Consider the following 23,405-nt stretch of genomic DNA (forward strand, 5'->3'; position numbering starts at 1 on the left):
GTTCTGCTGATATCTCAGGAGCTTCTGATACCATCCACCATCGTAGGAGCCAACTCATAGGGGCTGCAGGGGCCCTCACAATAAAACATTTGAGCCCTCCCCCCAGTTGACGGGCATTCCCATTCAAATGGTGTGTGTGCGCTGCGTCATGTGGTCGATTATGTGGGGGCGGGGCAATATTTTATTCAAGTTGGCACCCCTGTCCACCATTGGATCTTTTTGGACCATTTAGGGAGGTTGGAACCTGGGGCATTGTTCTATAAGGGATAAGCTTATCATTGAGACAGGCAGAGGGCAAGCGGCATATGCCACACTGTATAGGATTCACCCCCTATAAACACCATGCAGCCCCCACAGAGTTGGCCAACAATGAATGTAGCCCTCAGCCATTAAAGGAGTAGCCACCCGTACCACATGATTTGAGAGAAAATTATTCCACAAGCGATTTTCTTCATTTCATGAAAAATAAGAGTGCCCCCCCCCCCCAAGAAAGCTTTGAGTGCTCTTTGAGCTATGTTATATAGGAAATAATGTATGGGCTTTTTGTAGCTGAGCTCCCACTTCCTTCTCCTTGGAAAATGTCATGGTTTTTCACTCCCAGTTGTGAAGAGGTGCACAGTTTTGCATGGGATTGTTAAATATTGTTTCGCAACAAAGGTTGTAGCAGACCTCTAGCACTGTATGGAAAGATTTCTGTATGTGATTTGCTATATTTGTAAAGTATTTTGGGATCCCTTGGTGTGAAAGCTACTAAATAAATGTAAGATAATTATCACTGTAGCTTGGTACTCAGGAGGAAAAACCGTGAGATATTCTCAACCAGCCTTCATAAATCTTTTCAGCATCCTCATCCTATTAAAGCCTTAGGCTTTATTCATTCAGGTCACAAATTACTGAACAGAAGTGGAAATAATGGGATACTGATAGAAAATTGTCTTTTTCCACACCATGACTATAAATAAGTTACCTACGCCAACTTTCCAGAAGCTGATTTCGGTCTAGTCATTTATATCAAGAGCCAATGGAAGGAATAATATGGAAATGATTAATAAGCTTTGCCATCTTTTTTATACAGATTATTTATTATATACAACATGCATAAATATTTTTAAGGGAGAAGTATTTATCTGGAACTTTGGACATATTTCTGTGGACAAATCTTTGCAGGTGGATGCCTGCTGATATTTTTTTATTAAAAAAATACAATGATTAGGTAATAAGTCTGGATTTATTTTTATAAGTGTGTGGCTTTTATTTCCACACCTGTAATTTTATTTTCACTGTGATTTGTATCCCACAGAATTGTTTACTTATTCCAATATCGGATTTGTTACAATGAATGATAGGCAGTTTAAGAAGTTACTCAGAAATTTTGCTCTCTTGGAGAAAAAGACAAACGCTGGAATCCTCAGAAAACTTATTAAGCAGTAAAGTGGGGCTCACATACGAATAAATATAATCCTAAGACATTTTGCTGCCAGAGGCAAAAGAGAAAATGGCACCCACCCCACTTGAGGTGACTAGACATGACCTGGGGAAGCTTCAGCATGCTGAAGGTGTTGGGGGAAATAAACCATGGCTGGAAAGGAAGAAGAAGAAGAAGAAGAAGAAGAAGAAGAGGAGGAGGAGGAGGAGGAGTTTGGACTTGATATCCCGCCTTTTACTCCTCTTAAGGAATCTCAAAGCAGCTAACACTCTCCTTTCCCTTCCTCCCCCACAACAAACACTCTGTGAGGTGAGTGGGGCTGAGAGACTTCAGAGAAGTATGACTAGCCCAAGGTCACCAACAGCTGCATGTGGAGGAGTGGGGAAGTGAACCCGGTTCACCAGATTACGAGTCCACCGCTCTTAACCACTACACCATGCTGGCAGGCAGTGGAGGACGAGGAGGAGGTAGAGGCAGGCAACAAGCTCAGGAGGCACACTCCTTGGGTGCATGGAACTGCTGCCCCTACCAGCTGTTCCCAACTTATCAACCGAAGTGACTGCCACCCCAAGTCTCATGGGCCGGCCGGCCTTGTTTTTAGTAATGCGCTGAAAATCTTTGAGCCGGCAGCTCCATCTAGAGAGCTAGACATGAGCATAAGCTTCTCAATTCTTTCCAGCGCCAGGAGCTACTGGGCAGGTTTCCTAAACCCTGGAGAGATTGGAGGATCCTTTACTCACATGGCTTACAATTCAGCTGCTATTGTCTTTTGGGTCTCTGGATACCGTTCTAAGCTGCCACTTTTTGCTTCTCTTGCAAAAATGCAAACAAAACTTCTCACAACTTTGTTCCATTTAGGTAGGAATGTTCCGTGCCATGGTAGCCCCTCATCCAATTGACGTCAGAGGCTTCACTGGCACAAGCAAAAGACAGCATAGTGGCAGAGGAGGTGTTGGAAGCTGAAGAGGTGACAGGGCTTAGTGAGCTGGGAGAGTCTGTGGTGGAGAGAAGTCCAGAATCAGAGGCAGAAGCTGAAGCAGGAGAGGAGGGAGGCCAAGAGGCAGAGATGAGTCAGACTGGTGCAGAGGCACAGGTCTCTCCTCCCATCTCTCGCCTTGTCTCCCAGAACTAGAAGAGGCCTGAAAAGGGCAGAGGGTTGGCTTCACACAGGCGCAGTCTCCAACTGCTTAGAAAAAGTTCTGGAGAGGAGGGCATTTAGACAGCTATGGGGAAGCGGGGACTTTGAGTCTCAGCAACTGATCCATGGTGCAAGATCTCCTGGGGGTGAGCTGCTGTCCTCATTAGGGCTGACACTCCACCACGTCTGTGCAGATCGTGTTCTTGAGAGCCAGTGTGGTGTAGTGGTTAAGAGCGGTAGTCTCGTAATATGGGGAACCGGGTTCGCGTCTCCGCTCCTCCACATGCAGCTGCTGGGTGACCTTGGGCCAGTCACACTTCTCTGAAGTCTCTCAGCCCCACTCACCTCACAGAGTGTTTGTTGTGGGGGAGGATGGGAAAGGAGAATGTTAGCCGCTTTGAGACTCCTGAAGGGGAGTGAAAGGCGGGATATCAAATCCAAACTCTTCTTCTTCTTGCTAATTAAGAGTTGACTCCAACTTGAATGTTGTGATTTAGCGCCGGCTCGCTCCTGACAGACACCATCGTTCGTATCATGCCAACAGAGTTGAGATGCAGCGTGCCGGTGTTGGAATGGTATCGAGGCAGCATCTTTCATCACTGCCATCTGTGGCGACTGGTAGCAATTTCCATTTGGAATATGGCACCAACTCATTTTGTCTGCTAAATCTTGGGACAAAAATTGACTGTCTGCAGAGAGCCTATGCAAAGTGTAAGCTGGGTGATGTATGGAGCTGCATCTCTAAAGGCTGCTCTAAATTGCACTTACCGTTGCTCTAGAGGAACTGGCCTTGTTAAGGGTCTCCTGTAATGGAATGCCTCTCTCATTCACTCACTCACGCGAGAGATGCCCCTGGCAGTCCCCTCTTTCACTTTCGCAAAGAGGAAGAACAAGTGACACGGACCTGCTGTGCCACTTAAAAGATTTGTGCCTGTCAGGTCAAATCCTTTCAGGCATGTATATGTCAGCACCCCAGCTAAAATATACCACTGTGGTCAGAGCCATCAGCCAGGGCTGCCAATTTTCAGGTCGTGTGTGTTCCTTTTGTGCGGTCTTTGAAATGTCGTACATAATTTATTAATCCTTAGCATAGTTTAGAAGCACAGAGAAATCCTACTTCTGAACTATGAAATTAACTCTCAGCATGGCTAAGACTTTGAAGCACACTCTACTATTTTCTTACCTTTTGGGGGGCACTACCTACCACAGTTCAGTTGGTTAAAAAATTTGCAAGGATTTTAATTTCTCTTGCATATTGGCACGATTGCATTAGGTAGATCATGGCTCCTTGCATAAGAAGGACAGAATATTAAGAAGCGAATGACCCTGTGTGTTAATGAAAAATAGACCCAATATTTATATATTCTCCCCATTTAAAAAAATATATATAATAATATCTAAATTGCATAGCAGTTCTGTGCCTAATTGAATGTCACAATACCAGTGAGTAATTGCACTGTCTATGAAAGAAATTTGTTCCAAAGTCAAAATGTCACCTTGCTGTCAAATAATCCCATAGATTACCATAAACAGAGCTGGAGAAATTGTACTGTGACTGGAAAGATATGTGATGTGAATCCTACTCATTACCCAAGACATGACTTCCATTGTAATTATCTGCCTATCACAATAGCTTCCTTTTGCCATCTCTTGCTTACCTGCTGCCACACACAAACTCATTAACATTTATGTTGGTACAACACTGTTTGAAGAGTTAACCTTTTCTGCAAAGTATGGCAAACCCTTTCATACTGACGGATCCTGTAGTGTCACATGCAAAAACTTGCTCAGGAGACTAACATTTATCATTGCTTCTTTTGTGGCTAAATTAGAAATTAGTTTAAACACCTGACTTCCATTATGCTGCATTTTGCCCTGCCATGCAATGAGATGGCTTCATATTTTCGGGTTCCTTCCCAGGTTTATCTCTCAAATATGTAGCTATGTGCAGTGCAATCCTATAGATGTCTACTCAGAAGTAAGCTTCCTTGAGTACAAGGACCATTATCCCCAGATAATTGTGTATAGGATTACCACCTCAATTGCAGTAGCACTATGGGAAACACTTTTCTGTGCATTCAATCCATGGTTCTGCAGTTATGTTCCGTACCCTTAATGCAGGCACCCCCAAACTCGGCCCTCCAGCTGTCTTGGGACTACAACTCCCATCATCCCTAGCTAACAGGACCAGTGGTCAGAGATGATGGGAGTTGTAGTCCCAAAACAGATGGAGGGCCAAGTTTGGGGATGCCTGTGATAGATAGATAGTTTCAGCCAGTCCCCACCCCCAGACTCCTCAGGCTAATTTATTTATACGCCGCCCATCTGGCTGTGTTTCCCAAGCCACACTGGGCGGCTCCCAACAGAATATCAAAAACACGATAAAACATCAAACATTAATTTTTTTCCTAAACAGGGTTGCCTTCAGATGTCTTCTAAAAGTCAGATAGTTGTTTATTTTCTTGTCATCTGAGGGGAGGGCATTCCACAGGGCTGGCTCCACTACTAAGAAGGCCCTCTGCCTGGTTCCCTGTAACCTCACTTCTCGCAGTGAGGGAACCGCCAGAAGGCCCTCGGAGCTGGGCCTCAGTGTCCAGGCTGAATGATGGGGGGTGAAGATGCTCCTTCATACTATTTAGTATGTTAAATGTATGTTTGTGAAGTGTGGATGATCATGTCTAGGACCATCCATCGCACATAGGAACACTTTCCTCCTATGCTGTGGCTCCAGTGAAAATAATCCCTGCAAAGCAGGCATAAAAAATTAACCCACCTTTCCTAGGGCATCACAGTCCTGGTACTGATCATCCTCCTCCATCTTATGGCTATTATTGTTAAAACAAAAACAAAACATGCTAAATGCAGACATACGCACATGACTTCATTTCATTTCATTACTAGAGCAGTGGCCATGCAGAAACGACTAAAATAATGCCTGAATTATCTGTTGGAAAGCAAAAGGAAATTTTGTGTCACCTCACATGATGGCTGTAAGAACACAGGAAGAGCCTGCTGGAACAGACCAATAGGTCCATCCTAGTTTAGCACCTTTTCTTCATAGTGGCCAACCAGATGCCAATAGGAAGCCTACAAGCAGAATTTGAGCAGAACAGCACTCCTCTCTCCCGTAGTTTTGGGCAACTGATATTCAGAAGCATACTGCCTACAACCAGTGCTAGAAAAAGAGGTGCTGGAACTCACCAGGAACACCTCCCTTGTTCTCTTATAATGGCAATGGCGTCTACTTGAGAGGTGCCGGAACAGAATTCCAGGGAGTTCCTGCTGAAAAAAGCATGGCCTACAACACTGTTTTTCAGTCTCTGTTCCCCAGCTGTAAAATAGGAATTTGTGGATTCACAAACAGATAAAAGCCACAATCCAAAGATTTATGTGTCCATAGGGCAGAACCATTTGTGCATTGCTAGATTTTTTCCTTTGCTGTTCCTATGCAAGCCTTCCCTGTGGGGCGCCCTCCCATCCGATGTCAAGGAGATAAAGAACTACGCAACTTTTAGAAGACATCTGAAGGCAGCCCTGTGTTGGGAAGTTTTTTTTAAAATGTTTCATATGTTTCATAATGTTTCATTTCATAATGTTTTTATTTCATAATGTTTTTATATGTGCTGGAAGCTGCCCAGAGTGGCTGGGGAAACCCAGCCAAATGGATGGATTATTATTATTATTATTATTATTATTATTATTAGTAAAGGTAAAGGGATCCCTGACCATTAGGTCCAGCTGTGACTGACTCTGGGGTTGCAGCGCTCATCTCGCTTTATTGGCCGAGGGAGCCGGCATACAGCTTCCGGGTCATGTGGCCAGCATGACTAAGCCGCTTCTGGCGAACCAGAGCAGCGCACGGAAACACCGTTTACCTTCCCGCCAGAGCGGTCCCTATTTATCTGCTTGCACTTCGATGTGCTTTCGAACTGCTAGGTTGGCAGGAGCAGGGACCGAGCAACGGGAGCTCACCCCGTCATGGGGATTCGAACCGCCGACCTTCTGATCAGCAAGTCCTAGGCTCTGTGGTTTAACCCACAGCACCACCCGCGTCCCTATTATTATTATTATTATTATTATGGCTGTCATCTGGCTCCCAGTATTCTGGTGCCTTTCAAACAACCTTACTGAGCATTGAGATGTGTTAATGGAGAAAGCTCTATCTGTTACTTCCCTTCTGTTCCAAAACACTGGAGTCTTGCAACAACTAGCCAAAATATATACCAGAGTCCCACACAGACTTGTAGACATGTCTTCCAGAACTGATACTGCTCAATAACTGTCAGCTTCTTCTTCTTCTTCTTCTTCTTCTTCTTCTTCTTCTTCTTCTTCTTCTTCTTCTTCTTCTATCAGGGTTAGCTGATGAGGACTCTTTCCCATTTGCCTCTCACCTCAAATGGAATCAACATTAGAAGAACGTCAAGTAGGCTTTCTTCAACATTACACCACTTCATCTATCTCACCGCAGCAGAACCTGCCCATACAAAGAGGATCGGATTCTCCCCCACCCTCCCCTAGTTATTATTGCAGAATGGTGAGTACCAAATGTTGACATTCATTACAAATTGTTGGGGGAAGTGGAACATTGTGCAAATTATTGTGCCAGATTATTTGAAAAGCCACAGTGGACCATGAATTGTCAAAGTAACTGAATATTCAAAGCTCAGATTTGTGGTGTGTCGCTCCAACCTTTGTGCTTTGTGCTCAGGCCACTGGGATTTCCCCATGAAGACATAATTGCAAATTATTAAGTCATGAGTTATGAATTATTCTGAGCTCTGTTGAGCCAAGTTTTGTGAAGCTACTTTGAATTACCAGCACCAACCTAATTTGAATATTTATCAATAAAAACAGATACTTAAATATTATTTTTGAATTTTAAATGCTCTATTTATTTTAGTTCCAGGCATCTAAGGAAGAGAGAAAAAGAGGAAAATTGTGCTTGGTCGACTCAAAAACACCAGCAGCATATTCTTTCTGGGCTCTCTTTTGGTCAGTGTATCATCATAAAGATTGCTTACCCTCTTTGGGTGGGCGACAATTGTGGTCCAGCGCGAGGGGAGATCAGACCCCCATATACTTTCCTGCTGCTTGTTGTCCTTGGACCTAGCCAGCTGCGGGGGATGGGGGGGATAGCCCACCAAGAATTTGAATTTGAACTGGCCAATAGATGCCTTCAAAGGGCAATAATTATAGTTATGAGATACACACATAAGTCCATTAGATCCAAACTCTAACATGACCTAACTGTACCACTGTCTCAATGCAACTCATGTTCTTCATTTTCAAGAAACGTATTGTATCTAACAAAGTCATCTCATCTCTGCAAGAATATCTGCTTCCAATTCCATTCTGGATTTCCCCACAACCCACCAGAACAGATTTGCGGAGGGAGTGGGGAGCAAGGGGAATGGAGATGGAGGGGAAGTTCTGTTGTGCAAGTAGAAGTCATTTTTGAAAGGGGACGACTCTATTGGATATGTGCCTTGGCTGTTTTCAAGATAGTCATTGGTTAGTGGAGTTGAGAGGAGTCTAACTTTTGGAAATGCTTTTCTTTACAGCAAACTCAACCTGGTGCACTGTACAGGTGACCATTTCCAGGCATTTCTTGATACCCGTGCATGTTAGCTGCAAATTTTGATGCAGGCAGTGCCAGGAAATCTGTTTCTGAAGCTTGAGGTGGCTCAATGCAGAAAGTACCTACCAAGGAACAGAAGCCTTGAGTCAGATAATAAAAGGGAAGAGGGGCCTGCCCCCTGACATGCTTTGACTGTAATCCAGGGACTAGATGGGCCTGTAATCTGTCCGTTTGGCTGCCCAGGAGTTTGGAGTGTTGTTGTAGCTCCAGCAATGCTGTCTTTCTTTTCTGCCTGTTGCTTTTATGATCTTAATATACTGTGATTTGGACATGTAGGACAGGCTTCCTCAAACTTGGCCCTCCAGATGTTTTTTGGCCTACAACTCCCATGATCCCTAGCTGGCAGGACCAGTGGTCAGGGATGATGGGAATTGTAGCCTCAAAACATCTGGAGGGCCAAGTTTGAGGAAGCCTGATGTAGGGCTTGCCTCTATGCGTCTAGCAACCAAAAGGCATTTATAATGGCACGTGTAAGAGAGCTGTTTCCTGTTTTTAGCCTTGTCACTTTCCTGACATTTCAGCTGTCCTCCTATTTCTGTGTAAGGTAACAGTTCTGTGCATTCTCACAGTGCCATTTCGGACAGTGATAACACTGCTGCCAGTCTTTGAACCGGCCTCTTCAGCACACTTGCTGTTCCACCAGAACCAGCTATGCCAACTTGCAATGTCATTCAGTCATCCTTCCTACAGACTCTGCTACACATTTATTGCTATTGCAATAAGTCATAAAGTTTGTCTGGAAGAAATGTTGCATTATTTGATCAATGTACTTTTTCAGAGGCTCGACTTTCCCATGACAATTTAACTGAACTGTTATTTTTAAAACCCAATTCTCTCAAATATTATTTGGAAACCGCCGTTAGAAAAGTTGCTTCTTTTTAACCCATTCTTGGCTGGCTGAAAAAATGGGATCCATTGTAGTTATTTGCTTTGTCCCTGCCAAAAACAACCCCTATCCTTTCTTTTGGGATTGATGATGAGTGCTGGATTGATAATGGCTGCTATGCTCTATTGGTGAAGCCAGCTGTATGACGAACATGGCAGACGACCCATGCACCACAAACAGGAAGCTACTGTAGGCTGTTGAATGGTGTGAGAATAAAAATGTGGCACAGAGCTACTGAGTTGAGGAAACGATAGAGGAGATTGCCTCATTAGGTGCTAAGAGACAGTTTGTTGAAAGAAGCTGCTAAAGCCCAATGTATTTCAGGCATAGAATTCTTCCTCAACACCTTAGTACCTGTTGAGCCCATCGATTCTCCAGTCATCTCTCTTGGAGGAAAAAGTAGCTACCCAAAGCTATGTGACTTGACTCCATGTTGTGTCAGACAGAATATTTTTTAATATAACATCTAGTTTATAGTTACACAGAAAAACAGGACTTGCTGCCATCATGTTAAGGAAAGTAAGGAATTCCTGGGCTGTGAGGGACTAACATAGTGATGTAGATGTCATATTGATGATGTCATATATAATGTCAGGTGTGGGGCAGATAAAGACATATCTGGTGTGAACCAGGGTATGCAAGATGTAGCTGGTCTTTGGAAATTGATCACCTGACATAGGTGTGATGTCAAGTAACTGCCCACCTGTCAAACATGGCCTATGGTAGTGGAGGAGGACAAGATAAAATGGCTGGATCCAGCTCCCCACCCCAGAACTAATATCTCTTCAACTTCAGTTCTAGGTGGGAAGATTCAGCTGCAAAGTTGTTGCTAAGACACTGGATAAATTGGGGATAAACCTATATAGCCTTCTTCCTGTGGTAATACTGTTGCTTGTTTTGCTGTATTTTTAACACATTGTAAGCCATCTCAAGAACTTTGGTTAATAGGTGGGGTACAAAATACTCTTAAATTAATAATAAAACAAATATCCATGCCCTAAGTACCGTAACTTGGAGACTTTAGTAAGAAAATAACAATGACTGTTTAAGGAAGGGGTAGTCAAGATGGTGGACTTGTACGCCACAATTCCCATCATCCCAGGCCATTGGCCATGCTGGCTGGGTCTGAAAGGAGTTAGAGTCCAAAACATTGGGATGGTTCCATGTTGGCTACTCCTGGTTTAAAGAAAGTGCCTCTAAGGATTGCAGCCAAAGTGATGGCCCTTTTTATTTTCACGATCGTCCTAACAAATTTCAGCCAACAAATATTTCCAAAGAACTACCAATTTGAAAAACATAAATAAAACAAATGATTTTTCCACAGTGTAAGAAAAGGTTTGTCCTGAGTTTATCCCTTTAAGTTCATTATTTATTTCCAGTCTAAAGTTATCATAGTTCTCGTGGTGTGGCAGAAGAAACAACAAATAAAGAAACAACAAATAAAGATCAGATTACTAGCAGCACAATAAAATGGCAACATGTCAGAACTCCTGAAATAAAATTTAAATATCAACTGTTTAAACGTGATAGCAAGCTGTCAAGCCATTCAAAAATCAAAAGGGATGCCTGTTCTACTATGAACTGTGCTCTTCTAATGTGAACAGATTTATGTCAACCTTTTTTTTCAAGAAAGAAAGAAAGAAAGAAAAGAATCAGGGACCACTTCATATAGCCTAAAATGAGTGGCATATACATGCAGATTCATCGTATGCAGAATTCAAGAGAGTCTCAAGCAACCCAGCTTCTAAATATGCAACCCATCTGGACCATTTGGAGTGATTATGTAGTGACAGCAGAACACCTGTTTTGGTAGGGAAAACTGTAGCTCTCAGAGTTCCCTGGGAAAATGGATTGATTGTTAAACCACACTGAGAATTGTGGCTCTGGGAGGGGAATAGGGCTCTCCTAAGAACAAACTGCAGTTCCCATGATTCATTGGGGGAAGCCATGCCTGTTTAAAGTGGTATGATACTGCTTTGAATGTACAGTGCAGATGGGGCTTGACTGCACCCTGAGGAATTTTGTGTTGCTGGTTCTTAAAGGACAAAAACTTTTTCCTTTTGGGAACATGGCTTCTCAAATCCATCCCTTCAACTTGAGAAAGGCATACATTAAAATGCAGCTTCGTAGCAGCTGATATCCAATTTCTGATTGCTTTTCCAGGCAATTCAAAGAGCTGTTACGTTCTTCTTTTTTCCGCTTTTGGTAAATACATTGTGAGTAGTTTATGATGTTTTGACAGTTTAATTCTCCAGCATAATTTTCAATTCTGTACCTAGTCTCTAATGGATGCAGCTTTGTTAAAACTGCATGGTAATATTGAGCCTACCTACCTAAAGTGATTCATACTTCAAAATTCAAATTTTCGGCAGAATAGGAAAAGAGAAAGAAAAACCCCGGAGCTGCCATTAATCACACTTTATATATTTCTATCTTGACTGAGGTTTGTTGCGTTTACTATTATAAAGACTTTCCAACACACATTAGTTAAATGGGCCTGAAAATCATGCATGCATATTTAATGGGGAAAAATTACAGATGTATCTCCAGTTTTAAGCTAGAAACTATTACTTTTCTTAGGCCATTAAAATATTCTGCCCCATTTAAAATGAGCTACATAATAAAACGATGTACGGTAATAATTCTACAAGGCTTTAATAATATAAAGCACTTTTGTAGCAAATGGCATTTTCTTAAGCTTCCATGCATAATTGAAATGCTTTTGTTCCGTTCTGCAAAACAGAAGAAGGCGCGAGCCCTATCAATACAAGCCCAGATTCAAAAGTATGGGTGTTTGCCTGTGTCGCTCGAAGATTCCTTGAAGATTTCCACCCCACATTGTGATGTGCCGAAAGGAATGAAGGGTGCCAAGAGTCTAGATGGGGTTTGACAAACTGAGACAATGAGAAATATCAGACCCACGTTGTAGCTTACAAAGGAGGGTCCTGGAAGTTATTGAAAAGAGAGACTAAAGGGTTCTTTAATTGCATTTAATAGGATTCTTATTGCCGATTCATGTCGGCGAGAAGCGTTTGCCCTTGCTGACATGAGAAGAGGCAGTTTCTGATCTTCACCCAGCCACCTGCCAGCAGCGTCCTTTCACATGCAAACGAGACGAGGGAATTTGTGTGCCTCATCATCACCATCAAAGCAAGGCAGTGGGTGTGGGAGGGGGGAACCTGAAGATAAATTGCTTACATTCTGACTGCATTGCCCTTGAGCTATTACTAATAACGAGGAGAGAAAACTGAGTTAGAGGCCCATAATGTGTTTATTAATGAAGGGTGAGTTATGACTCCGCTAGTACTTTTTTTGGAGTATTAAAGCTAGCTTTGCATTTCAGAAATAGTTGTGAGTCAAAAATATCAATAAGAGAGAGGGGAGGGTGAGATAGAAATAAACCAGAGGTAATTATCTACTGAAAACAAGAACTATCAATGCACTGAATCAACAAAAATAAACTGAAAGGCTGAAAGGCTGATAGGATTAGAAATGAACCCATTAAACAATGGTTATAGGGCTGTCGTCTCCCAATGCCTTTCAGCATGTCACACCATCTCTTAAGAGACAGTTCTCCCTCAGGATTTAATGCTTTCTTGTTTATTTTGAATGATACTGTTTATAAGTGATCGTTAAATATAATCTCTCCCAAATTTTTTTTTTTTAAATACCAAGTTGAGTTTTCTGCTTCATTCTGCCAAGTGTAAACTTCTGTGCAATTTGGAATCACCAGGAACACAGTCCAGTCAGATGCCTGATGATTAAAGCAATAGTTAAAATTCTTTAACTTAAGGCCACTCAACAAGAGATGCCTGAACATCTCATAGGCCAGAATGGGCAAGGTCACAGGCTCTGATTTCTGTCAGAAGGTGCAGCTGGAATAGGATAGGTATGTCCTTCCAGATGCTCTTGGACTCCACTCCCATCAGCCCCAGCCAGCTTGGTCAGTTTTCAAGGATGATGGGAACTGTAGCTCAATAGTAGCTAGAGGACCACAGGTGCTTCACCTGTAATGTACAGGTCAAGCCTCCTTCTTGACTCAAAACAGAAATGTTGATTCTTTGCTTTATCCATTATTTGCCCAGATTTTGACCATGCTTCAACTTGCCTCTCTCTCTGGATCTTTCTACTCCATGCAAATTAGGTTTCCTTCTCACTCTTGTGACCAACACAGAGTTTGCTAGGCTTGTTTGTCCATCAGCACCCGAAGGACACCACTAAGTGATGAAGGTCCTTTCAAACGGTTCATTCTGATGATTTACCTACCCTGCATCAGGATTTCCAAGCAGGTATGTTAAAAGGCAACATTGTTCGGTGAGAAAAGGGCCATATCAATCTGCATGTTTTTGGTCTGCTTTTTTATTTCTATTTTACATAAATTTCATGAACTGACTGTAAACTAGCTAAACAGAGAGCTGGTGACACAAAGACTGGAAGAGTAATGAATGTACATTGAGTGGTAAGAAAGCTTTATGAGATTTGTATCAGCTTTGTAACCAGGCTGACATGAGGGAAATAAAATTTATTGTTGATAAACATACAACATTACTCATAGGGGCAAAAGTAATGAAGAACAAGAGAAAAATAAATAGGAAACCACTAACTAATGAGCTTTCCCAAAAGTGACCCAAGAGAGCATAACAGTGGATTTCTCTGTAAATAATATCTTGTTGATCTAGAGAAGTAATTCCGTTGCTGCAACCACAATAAAATTTGTCTTAACCTGGTGATAGTGGAATGTTATATATTGTGATCTGTTCCTTTGGTTTTAGATTGCTTTGGAGAGCAGAAGGTCAAGACAGCCTAACCTTGTACCATTCAGATTAAAAAAATATTTTCATCATCAAAAAAAAAAAGTGTCACAGATTGAGGCAGGCGGTGGAGTCAGGACAGGGTATCAATGACAATACAGTAGTACCTCGGGTTAAGTACTTAATTCGTTCCAGAGGTCCATTCTTAACCTGAAACTGTTCTTAACTTGAAGCACCACTTTAGCTAATGGGGCCTCCTGCTGCCGCCGCGCCGCCAGAGCACGATTTCTGTTCTCATCCTGAAGCAAAGTTCTTAACCTGAAGCAATATTTCTGGGTTAGCGGAGTCTGTAACCTGAAGTGTATGTAACCCGAGATACCACTGTATGGATCATAGGAGGATGGGGAAAATCAACAAGGGCACCAATTATTTTTAAGCATAATATTCATTCAATGCATATGACACTAGTAACCTTTTGTATGCTGCCTTGAGAGAGCTTTGTCCTGAAAGGTGGCTTATAAATACTTTAAACCGATAAATAAAATTTTATTGATTCTGTACCTATGCTGTTTGAAGCCTGTTGCATCATACTCAAAGAATCACACCCTATTGCATATTCATATTATTTACTGTATTATTTATATATGCAATACAAGTTGTCCAACTGCATTGTCAAATATGCAAAAAGCCTGGACCAAGAGTGCATGTGTGTCATTGTCTGGCTGGACGAAGAGGACTGGTGGGAGGCACTAGCCAGGGAACCCCCAAAGGAAACCCTAGAGGAGGAAGGCTCAAAGCCAGGGGATGGATGGTGGGATACCAAGGAGAGGTCAGAGGGAGAAGATTGAGAGGAAGTGCTAGATGCTACTCCACAGGGGCAAGACTTACTGGAAAGTGTTGCTGAGACCACTAGGTCTCATGGCGTAGCATGGAAGGGGCCACAGGGGTAGTTGCCCCAGGCTGATGGAACTTGCATTCCCACATTGGTTATCCCTGGTGTAGCAATACAGTGTGCCTATGTGATTCTCTCTTGGTTATTATGTTTAATATACATCCTTGGTGGTAGTGCAGAACTGGGGCACTTTCTCCATTTAGATCCACACATCACTGACACCATACTGGAAACCTAATAATAATAATGACCTACCACTGAAATGGTTTTAATAAAAGAACAAAGTATTTCTGTATGCACACAATTCATTATAGTTTCATTGCTATTGCTGATTAATGTAAAATAAATGAAATGCAAGATGGCAAACAAAAATACATAAGCATATGCGATTCAATGCTACACTTATTAGATAATTAAATAATGGATCATTTATTTAATTAAACAAATTTACTATTTTCATATTAAATAATTGGGCTTGCAATTGAAATATTATTATAATTAAATGATCACGAATATACTTGTACATAGTAATGATGGTTCATTATTTCATGCATAAAAATAAATCTGGGAAGTAGTAAAGCCCAAGCACAGGTTGAACATACAGTACTGGAGACAGTATGCCGCTGAATACCAGTTGCAGGAGACAAAGAACGGGCAAGGGTTATTGCCTTCATGTTCTGCTTGTGGACTCTTCTCAAGATATCTAGTTGGAGATCCTCTCTCAGAAGACTAGAACCTGAAGTCATCCCATGAAGCTGAATCATGGGACACTTAAGACAGCCAAAATAATTACTTCTTTATACAGCATATATACACTATGAAATTTGCTTCTTCAATATGTGGAGCTGGCCACAAACGTAGATGAGTTCACGGGTGTTTTGACAAATTCATGGAGGATATCAGTGGTCATTGGCTATATGCTGCCTCCAGGACCAGAGGGCAGCATTGCATCTGAATACCGGCTGCAGATTAGTGATGACGGGTAAAGGCTTTTGCCTTCTTGCCCTTTTTGAGAACTTCCTGGAGTATCTATTGATCACTTTAAGGAACAGGATGCTAGATGGATGGGCCTTTGATCTAATCCAGTAGAGCTCTTCTTTTGTGAAATAAATACAGCACAAAAAGGGTTATTCCTTATCTGGTAAGAAAACTACCAGGAATATAGAAAGTGTTTCCATTAAGATTGTCAGGAGTTCATGTTCTCAGCTTGGTAACATAGTAAGTGTAGGTAATTAAAAAGGAGGATTTATTGCAAAAAGAACAGATAACTGCGGAAAGCTCTAACGGAGCTTCAGACACCATCAATCAAGAGGACCCTTCTGAAGATTGCTTCCTGTGTCTACAGAAGATATTGAACTTACATAGTTTACGTCACTTGTTCTGCTTCCTGTCTCTTAACCCTCCCTTTCTACGAGCCTGTGGGCTGATTGGTTCAGCCCCAGCTTCCTCTTGCCCTGACAAGCTGTCACCCTGTACTTTCCCACTCTTCAGGCGAACTGTGGCGGTGTGCCAGTTCACTCCCGGCCAATCTCTTGTCAACCTGCATTCCTAGGGGTGGGGTGGATGGAGCGAGCTGCTATTCAGCTAGCTTCACCTCTAAGCTTCTCTGCTCCTGGCAGCTTTCGGAAGCCTGCTGTAATCCTTTGCTGAGTGCTGGTTCATTCCTGACATAGATGCTGATGCAAAGTCTGTACCATATTCAAAATATACATAGGAATCCATTGCAGTTGGATATTGAAGCCACTATTGCCCATTCCTGACTCACGCTTGTGACTTCAATAGCTGCATAGCCGTTTGATGTTGTGAACAGTACCTGCATCCCTTGCAGTAATGCACTGACAAGAAAAAAATGCATCTGCTGGATATTTTTCTGCCACAAAGCTGTCAACAGCAGAGGAAATGACCTTCAGGTTCAGAAATTGTCAAATCTAATTTGAAACAAAATCTCTCTCTATCTATATTAAACAAACACGCATTCTGGATGTAGTGTTTGACACCTTCTATCACAGACCTCTGCCAACTTTTGACCTCTTCTCTCAGTCTTCTGATATGAAATTTGATATACGATTGTACAAAATCGGCAGCATCGGCACTGTAGGTAGCATTGTTCGACAGCCAGTTCAGTTCAGTTCAGTTCCAGTTAGAAAAAAGAGTACGTACATAATTATTTTTATAGGAAAGCATCATAGGGTTGTGCATTCAAAATTCTGTGCTAAAAAAAGCTGAATTCTGTGAATTGCATCCATCACGTATAATAATCAAATGTCCATATATTTGCATAGATTATCTTTTCGTGGTTCAATGAAACTGTGCCAATGGTGTGACCAGGAGCTAATTTTCTCTTGGTTTTCCCGATTTGCCAGGATCCACTGGCACAAGAGTGACTTTGTTCTCAGAGGTGTGTTGAGCTTGAATGAGACAAGGGTTGTAAAATGAAAATCAAGCAAACACAAGAACAGTCCATTCAAGGAGATGTTCCTGGAGTTTCTCAAGGTAGAAAAAAATTGTTGCAAGCATTTCTGCTTTGGAAAAACTGTTCTGCACCTTTCAACCTGCAACTGCCTTACTGTTTAGCCTTTGCTTTATTTTAATCAAAACCAGGTTTATATTTTACAAACCCAGATGACCCTCATTTATAGACTTGGCCTTTAGTGGTGCTGGTGGGGGCAGGGGGCAAAATCTACTGATGCCTTGAGGAAAACGGTTGGCGTAATATTCTACATGATGAAAGGACAGGGAATTGATGTTGTTGTTTGGTGTCAGTGATCAACTAAACTTTTATGCCTTACGCTGGGAGCAGTGCTAAGATTAATGCAACTAAGTGAATGTAACTTTATTTGTTTCTAAGTCGTTTGAAGTTAAGTTCTGTGAGTAAAGCCTTTGAACCAGGTCTTTGGACTGGCGAATTTTTATTTCAATACAGGAGTCAGTTTTGTGCATCCAGTGGCTTCCACATGCATAAAATCAATAATCTCAATAGGTGCACCATGGTGTTCCTTCCCTTTGAGCTCCTCCTAGCAGTCATTCCCTTTCTGGTTACTGCTATGGATGCAGGCCTGACTGATTTGTGTGTTTATTCCATAGAAACATAACTTAAAACATAAATAACATTCTGAACATATCTTAAAACATAAAAATACTCAGTTACAGAGTCGAATATGCAGAGCAAGAATCACACAAGAATTGTTCTCTACGAAAAAGACAGCAGAAAGGTAACAAATGTCAATATTATTCTTAATGTTACTAAAAACTATGACTTCCACAAAGTAGCATACTGAGACAGCTGCATTACATCCTTTGTTTTCTTATCCACATACGGTACATTGCAAAATCAAATCATTCTGATCCAAAGCTAGATCCCTGGCCAATTTTAATGTATGTGCCAACTTTCAACCAAGACTACATCCCAATACTTTTTATACCAATGGTTTATTGTTATTATTATTACTATTATCAAATATTTCCATCCCTCCCTCTCTGCCCACCACACACCAGCATTTATATTGTGGTTGCAATGAGTCAACTTTATAAGAGAAATTTACTATACCTCACTAGAATAACCTTAAAATAAAATCCCCAAATGTAATTTACCCTAAATGAGCAATTATTTTGACAACAAAAATAGTAATGTAGTTACATCAATTATATGTCCCATGACATATTGATTATAGCCTGTTCCAGAAGAAAATAACCAACACAACAAAATTCTTATCATCTCCACCAAATAATAGCTTAGAAAAACCACAAGAAAGTAAAAAGCCAACACTCAAATCTTTAGCATAGGGTAAATCGGGAAATTTATGCTCTCGGATTAGGAAGCAACTCTGAATTTTCATATATGAACAAGACTAAGCACTATTTGTATTGTGCAATCCCCAACATTCTCGAGCCACAGGCTCCCTCCTCTTTTAATTTAAGCTGCAATTACAATGAACAAATACATATTTCAGAAACTCCCTGTTCAATCTTCCTGTACAATGTCACAAAGAAAGCAATTTAAAGCACAACTGTTCCCAAATGTTTTCATAAACGCAGAATACTTTCTCTGCAGTATTGTCAAAATGCTCAAATACACAAAATTAAATGAACATTTAAATTGATTTCAGGTTTTCTTATACAGGGAATAACATGCAGGCATTAACAGCTTGCGGCTGCCTAAATCCTACATCATATAAAAACACTAACAAAATTTTAAAAAGCCCATGTAGCCTGATCCTAAGCATTGTTACTGTGCAGTAAGTTTCTATGTGTTGTATGGATTTACTCTTAAGTAAGTGTACATAGGACCAAAGTAATTTCTAGGAATAATTACCATTAAAGCGGAATTTCAGAGCTAACAGTCTTGCTCGCCCATAGTAAAAATATACGAAAAAGAAACCTATGTAGCATTCAATTTAGAGTGGTTTGTTTACAACTCTCTCCCTGGAAAAGACCCTGATGTTGGGAAAGATTGAGGGCACAAGGAGAAGGGGACAACAGAGGACGAGATGTTCAGTGTTCTTGAAGCTACCAACGTGAGTTTGACCAAACTGCGGGAGGCAGTGGAAGACAGGAGTGCCTGGCGTGCTCTGGTCCATGGGGTCACGAAGAGTCGGACACTAAGCAACAACAACAAAAGAGGGGAGCAAAGGCATATTGTTCTACACTTGCAGCTGAGTTGCCAAATTATATTCAAAAAATGAGAAAAGCTGTATGTCAACTAATGAAGGATGACTAAAAAGTTCCTCTGTATCAAAAAACACTGGTGCCAAAGAGAAAGTGGGGCTGATGCCCCTCTCCTGGACTGACTATTCATTGGACCCATCTTTTGGCAGCACAGGTCGTGGCTGGTTGTCTTTTGGGGGGGGGGCAAGTAGGATTTTTTTGCTCGCTAGCAGATTGACTTTGCTGGCAGCTTACTTCGCCTGCTCTATACTGATGTGTTGGTGGGTGTGGTCATTAAACAGGGTGATTGGCAGCCCCGGCAGGTGGGTCTAGGAAGTTACGAGGTAGTTGAGTTTTGGGGAGCACTTTTAGGCACCAACAGTCCTGAGACTTGACTTCAGGGCTGTGGGACTTGATGGGTGAATAGGGAGCACCTCTGAAGAAGAAGAGTTTGGATTTGATATCCCGCTTTATCACTCCCCGAATGAGTCTCAAAGCGGCCAACATTCTCCTTTCCCTTCCTCCCTCACAACAAACACTCTGTGAGGTGATTGGGGCTGAGAGACTTCAGAGAAGTGTGACTGGCCCAAGGTCACCCAGCAGCTGCATGTGGAGGAGCGGAGACATGAACCCGGTTCCCCAGATTACGAGACTACCACTCTTAACCACTACACCACACTGGCTACCTTTGGAGCTGACCTGTAGCACCTGCCTGGAGTTGTGGGAACCCCAGGAGCAGATGGACTAGAAAAGCTTCCTTATTAACCCGAAGGGTGGGAATTAAGGGAAGATGTAGAGGACAATGTTTTTCATGACCCGCCCCCCTGTTTTATCTGCAAGCCCCTCCATGCCAGGGGAAAAGGCAGGGTATAAACCAATGAACCAAACAAACAATACCCATTGCTCTTGCCAGGGCTGATTTATCCTCAGTTTAGTTATTAGTTAGATCCAGTGCTTTCTTTCAACCGGAGTGCGCCGGAGCACTCCCTCTACCTGCTTCTTGCCTTTATGTACTTCTGAGAAGCCCCAAAAAAACATTTCAAGTCAAAATGGAAGCTGACAACCTTGTGCAAGTCAACTTTTTTTAAGATCTGGGACTCCACCTAGCTCCTAGCCTCTCCTAGCCATGATTGGTCAAGCTATGGGGCAGGGCCAATTTACATTTCTTCAATCCATCTCTCATGTAGCAGTGATGGGCTTTAAGCTTTCCAACCAGGCCTCTACTGTTGCACATGCACCCATTTGCACGAGGGCTCTTCTGAGCTACCCTAGCCATCTGGCTGAATCTAAGGTGGAAGCGCATTTATTTGATCTGCACCAGCCCCAGGGGTGACTGCCAAAGCAGCTAGAGAGACAGTTCGCCATAGTTTTCAGCACCTCCGTGGGCAGTGAACACAACTGTTGTCAAACCAGCATGTGTTCAGAGCTGCTCCAAGTCACCCAGAAACTTACTGTGACAACTTCATGGTGAGTTTCCGGCACCTGTTTTTCTTGAAAGAAAACACTGGTTAGATCCCACACCTTGGTTCCCCTACGCAGATTGGTTTCAAGTTTAAATATTTAAGTAAATGTGGCCTAGTTCACCCAGTTTTGTGACTAGCATCTTAATTTTTCCGTGTGGCAAGGATTTTTATCCCTGATTTGCCAGGCTGTAATCCATGGTTCCTTTCCTACTCTGGGCCCAATATTCTTTCAAATCAAACAAACAAACAAACAACTCTGCAGACTGTACAGTTAGTGGGTATGGTATGCATGGATGTATGCAGTGCTTTTTTTCTTAAAAAATGTTTAGGGGTACTCTCATTTTGTCTCAAGAAAATCACCATTTTATAGTTCAAATTGGGAAAAATAAATACAGTAAATGGACAAAAGTACAAAGATTCACAACATGTTTAGGGGTATGCGTACTGCTTCGTACCCCCAGAAAAAAACACTGTTTAGGGGCACTCTCATTTTCCTACTCATATTGAAATACTGCCCCTCAATGAGGCCAAACTTAGATTCACAACATGTTTAGGGGTATGTGTACCCCTGCGTCCCCCCCAGGAATAAAGCACTGGATGAATGTACACTAATGCAGGAGCACAGTATCAATGCCTGTTAGTGCATCCGGATGCTGTTGCAATGTAACATCTCTAGTGAAAACAATAAGGGAACAGTAAACTCTCAAGGGTCCATTTGAATCCAATGAGAAGTCTTCCATTCAGTTCAAATATGTACATTTCTGCTTGGGAAGCCTCATGTGGAAGTGCTTTAAATAGACACTTCCGGCCAAAACAAGTGCTATGAAGGATATGATGAGGTCAAACTATAATCAAGGTATTATGCAAATAATGAGCTAAGCTCTTGCTTCCCAGTAGTTTGTTAATGAATTATCACAAATGAGAGAAGGAATACCAGTGAAATAGGGTTAAATAGTTAGCTTTCAGTGGAAGGAACCAGCATCTTCCCTCTTTGTAATTAATATTTGCCAGTGATAATCTTCATTTGCTAATTGTATGCATGGTATTAATTAAATGATTAACATAACTGTCACATCCCATTTACCTGTGGACAGAGTCCAGGAGGGACTGTGTGCATCTTTGCTTGAGGTATATTAATTCATCCCAATTAGTCATAACCTTTCCTAACCTTGAACCACACTGTATAAATCTGAGATCTCATTCTGCATCTGAGAAATGTTCATTCCTGGAAGGATTAAAATGTAACGTATCAGAATCTATAGCTCCTTGCTTAACATAATTACACATTCCCTTATCTGAGCAGCTAGGATCTGATTTACAGATTGTGCAAATTTGTTCACGCACATTTAAGTCTTACGTATGGAAGTGAAACATACTTTCTGATTGTCATGTTCCACACAGTGATTTGCAATGGGTGATCATGATTTCTGTGTAGGAATTTTGGAATAAGCGGCAATAGTGGCAGCCCTAATAATGTTCAGTGCCTTTTTTCTAGGAAAAAAAAGGATGCAAGTACTCACTATGAAGTTGTTGCAGTAAAGGCTTGTTTTGGCACTGACCACAGCACCAACCTCTCCAGATTTATTGCGGGGGGCTGGACTAGATGAACCTTAGTGTCCCGTCCAATTTCCCAGTGCTGCTGCGCTCTCGCATGAGTCAGCTGGCTCCTGCAAGAGCATGGCACCAAATCAGACCTGCGTCCTGATTTTCATCAGCTGAATGCTGGAATCATTGTACTTGCCCACATTGGCCCCAAAGTGACATTGCATCACTTTAGGATATTGTTGGCAATTGCAGTTACAGGTGTCAGTGGTCTTGGAGTGCCAGAACAGTCAGCAGAAATGTCGGCAATGATAAGCTTTTGGCAGCTTATTGAGGACGCCATCTCCTGAAAGTGGCATAGAAATAAAGATTATTTATATGTCCCAATGTTTCTGCAACATTTCCTTATCAAAGCTAAACTCATGGATTCTTGAAACCATCCTTTTAATTTTATTTTTTAAAAAAAGGGTTGTGTCCAACTACGTTGTAATTGGAGTAGTCCCACTGAAATTAATGGACCTGCATTAGTCATGGCCTTTAAATTCAGTGGGTCTACTCTGAGTAGCACTAGCAGTGGATACAACCCAATATTTCAATTTATCAGAACAACCCTCCATGTCTTATATTAATGATCAGTGACAGCCAGCATTTCCTGTCTAGCATTTGCAATTAGTTTAACTCTATCATAGCAAAATAATTGTTATATAATTCAGAATTATATTGAATTCATTTTCATTTTTTACCTATCCCTGCTGGCAACACTGCCCAAGGCCTCATTTCCTTGCTCTTCAGAGACAAGTGGCAACTGTCACTGTAATCACTGCAGTCAACATAACAATTATTTAAGAAATTCCCTGGTCATGAAAGGAATTTAATGCTCTGGTTGGTGATAAGTCACATTGAATTCTGCCGCAGATTTACTGAACTGAAAAGTTGTTACTATTTCACTTATCACAGGTCAGCACCTTATCAATATAGTTATGACAAACTTTTATTTGCTACTGTTTAGGCCAGACTACAGACTG

The sequence above is a fragment of the Podarcis muralis genome, chromosome 10, assembly GCF_964188315.1.
Source record: "Podarcis muralis chromosome 10, rPodMur119.hap1.1, whole genome shotgun sequence".
NCBI classification, from domain to species: Eukaryota; Metazoa; Chordata; class Lepidosauria; order Squamata; family Lacertidae; genus Podarcis; species Podarcis muralis.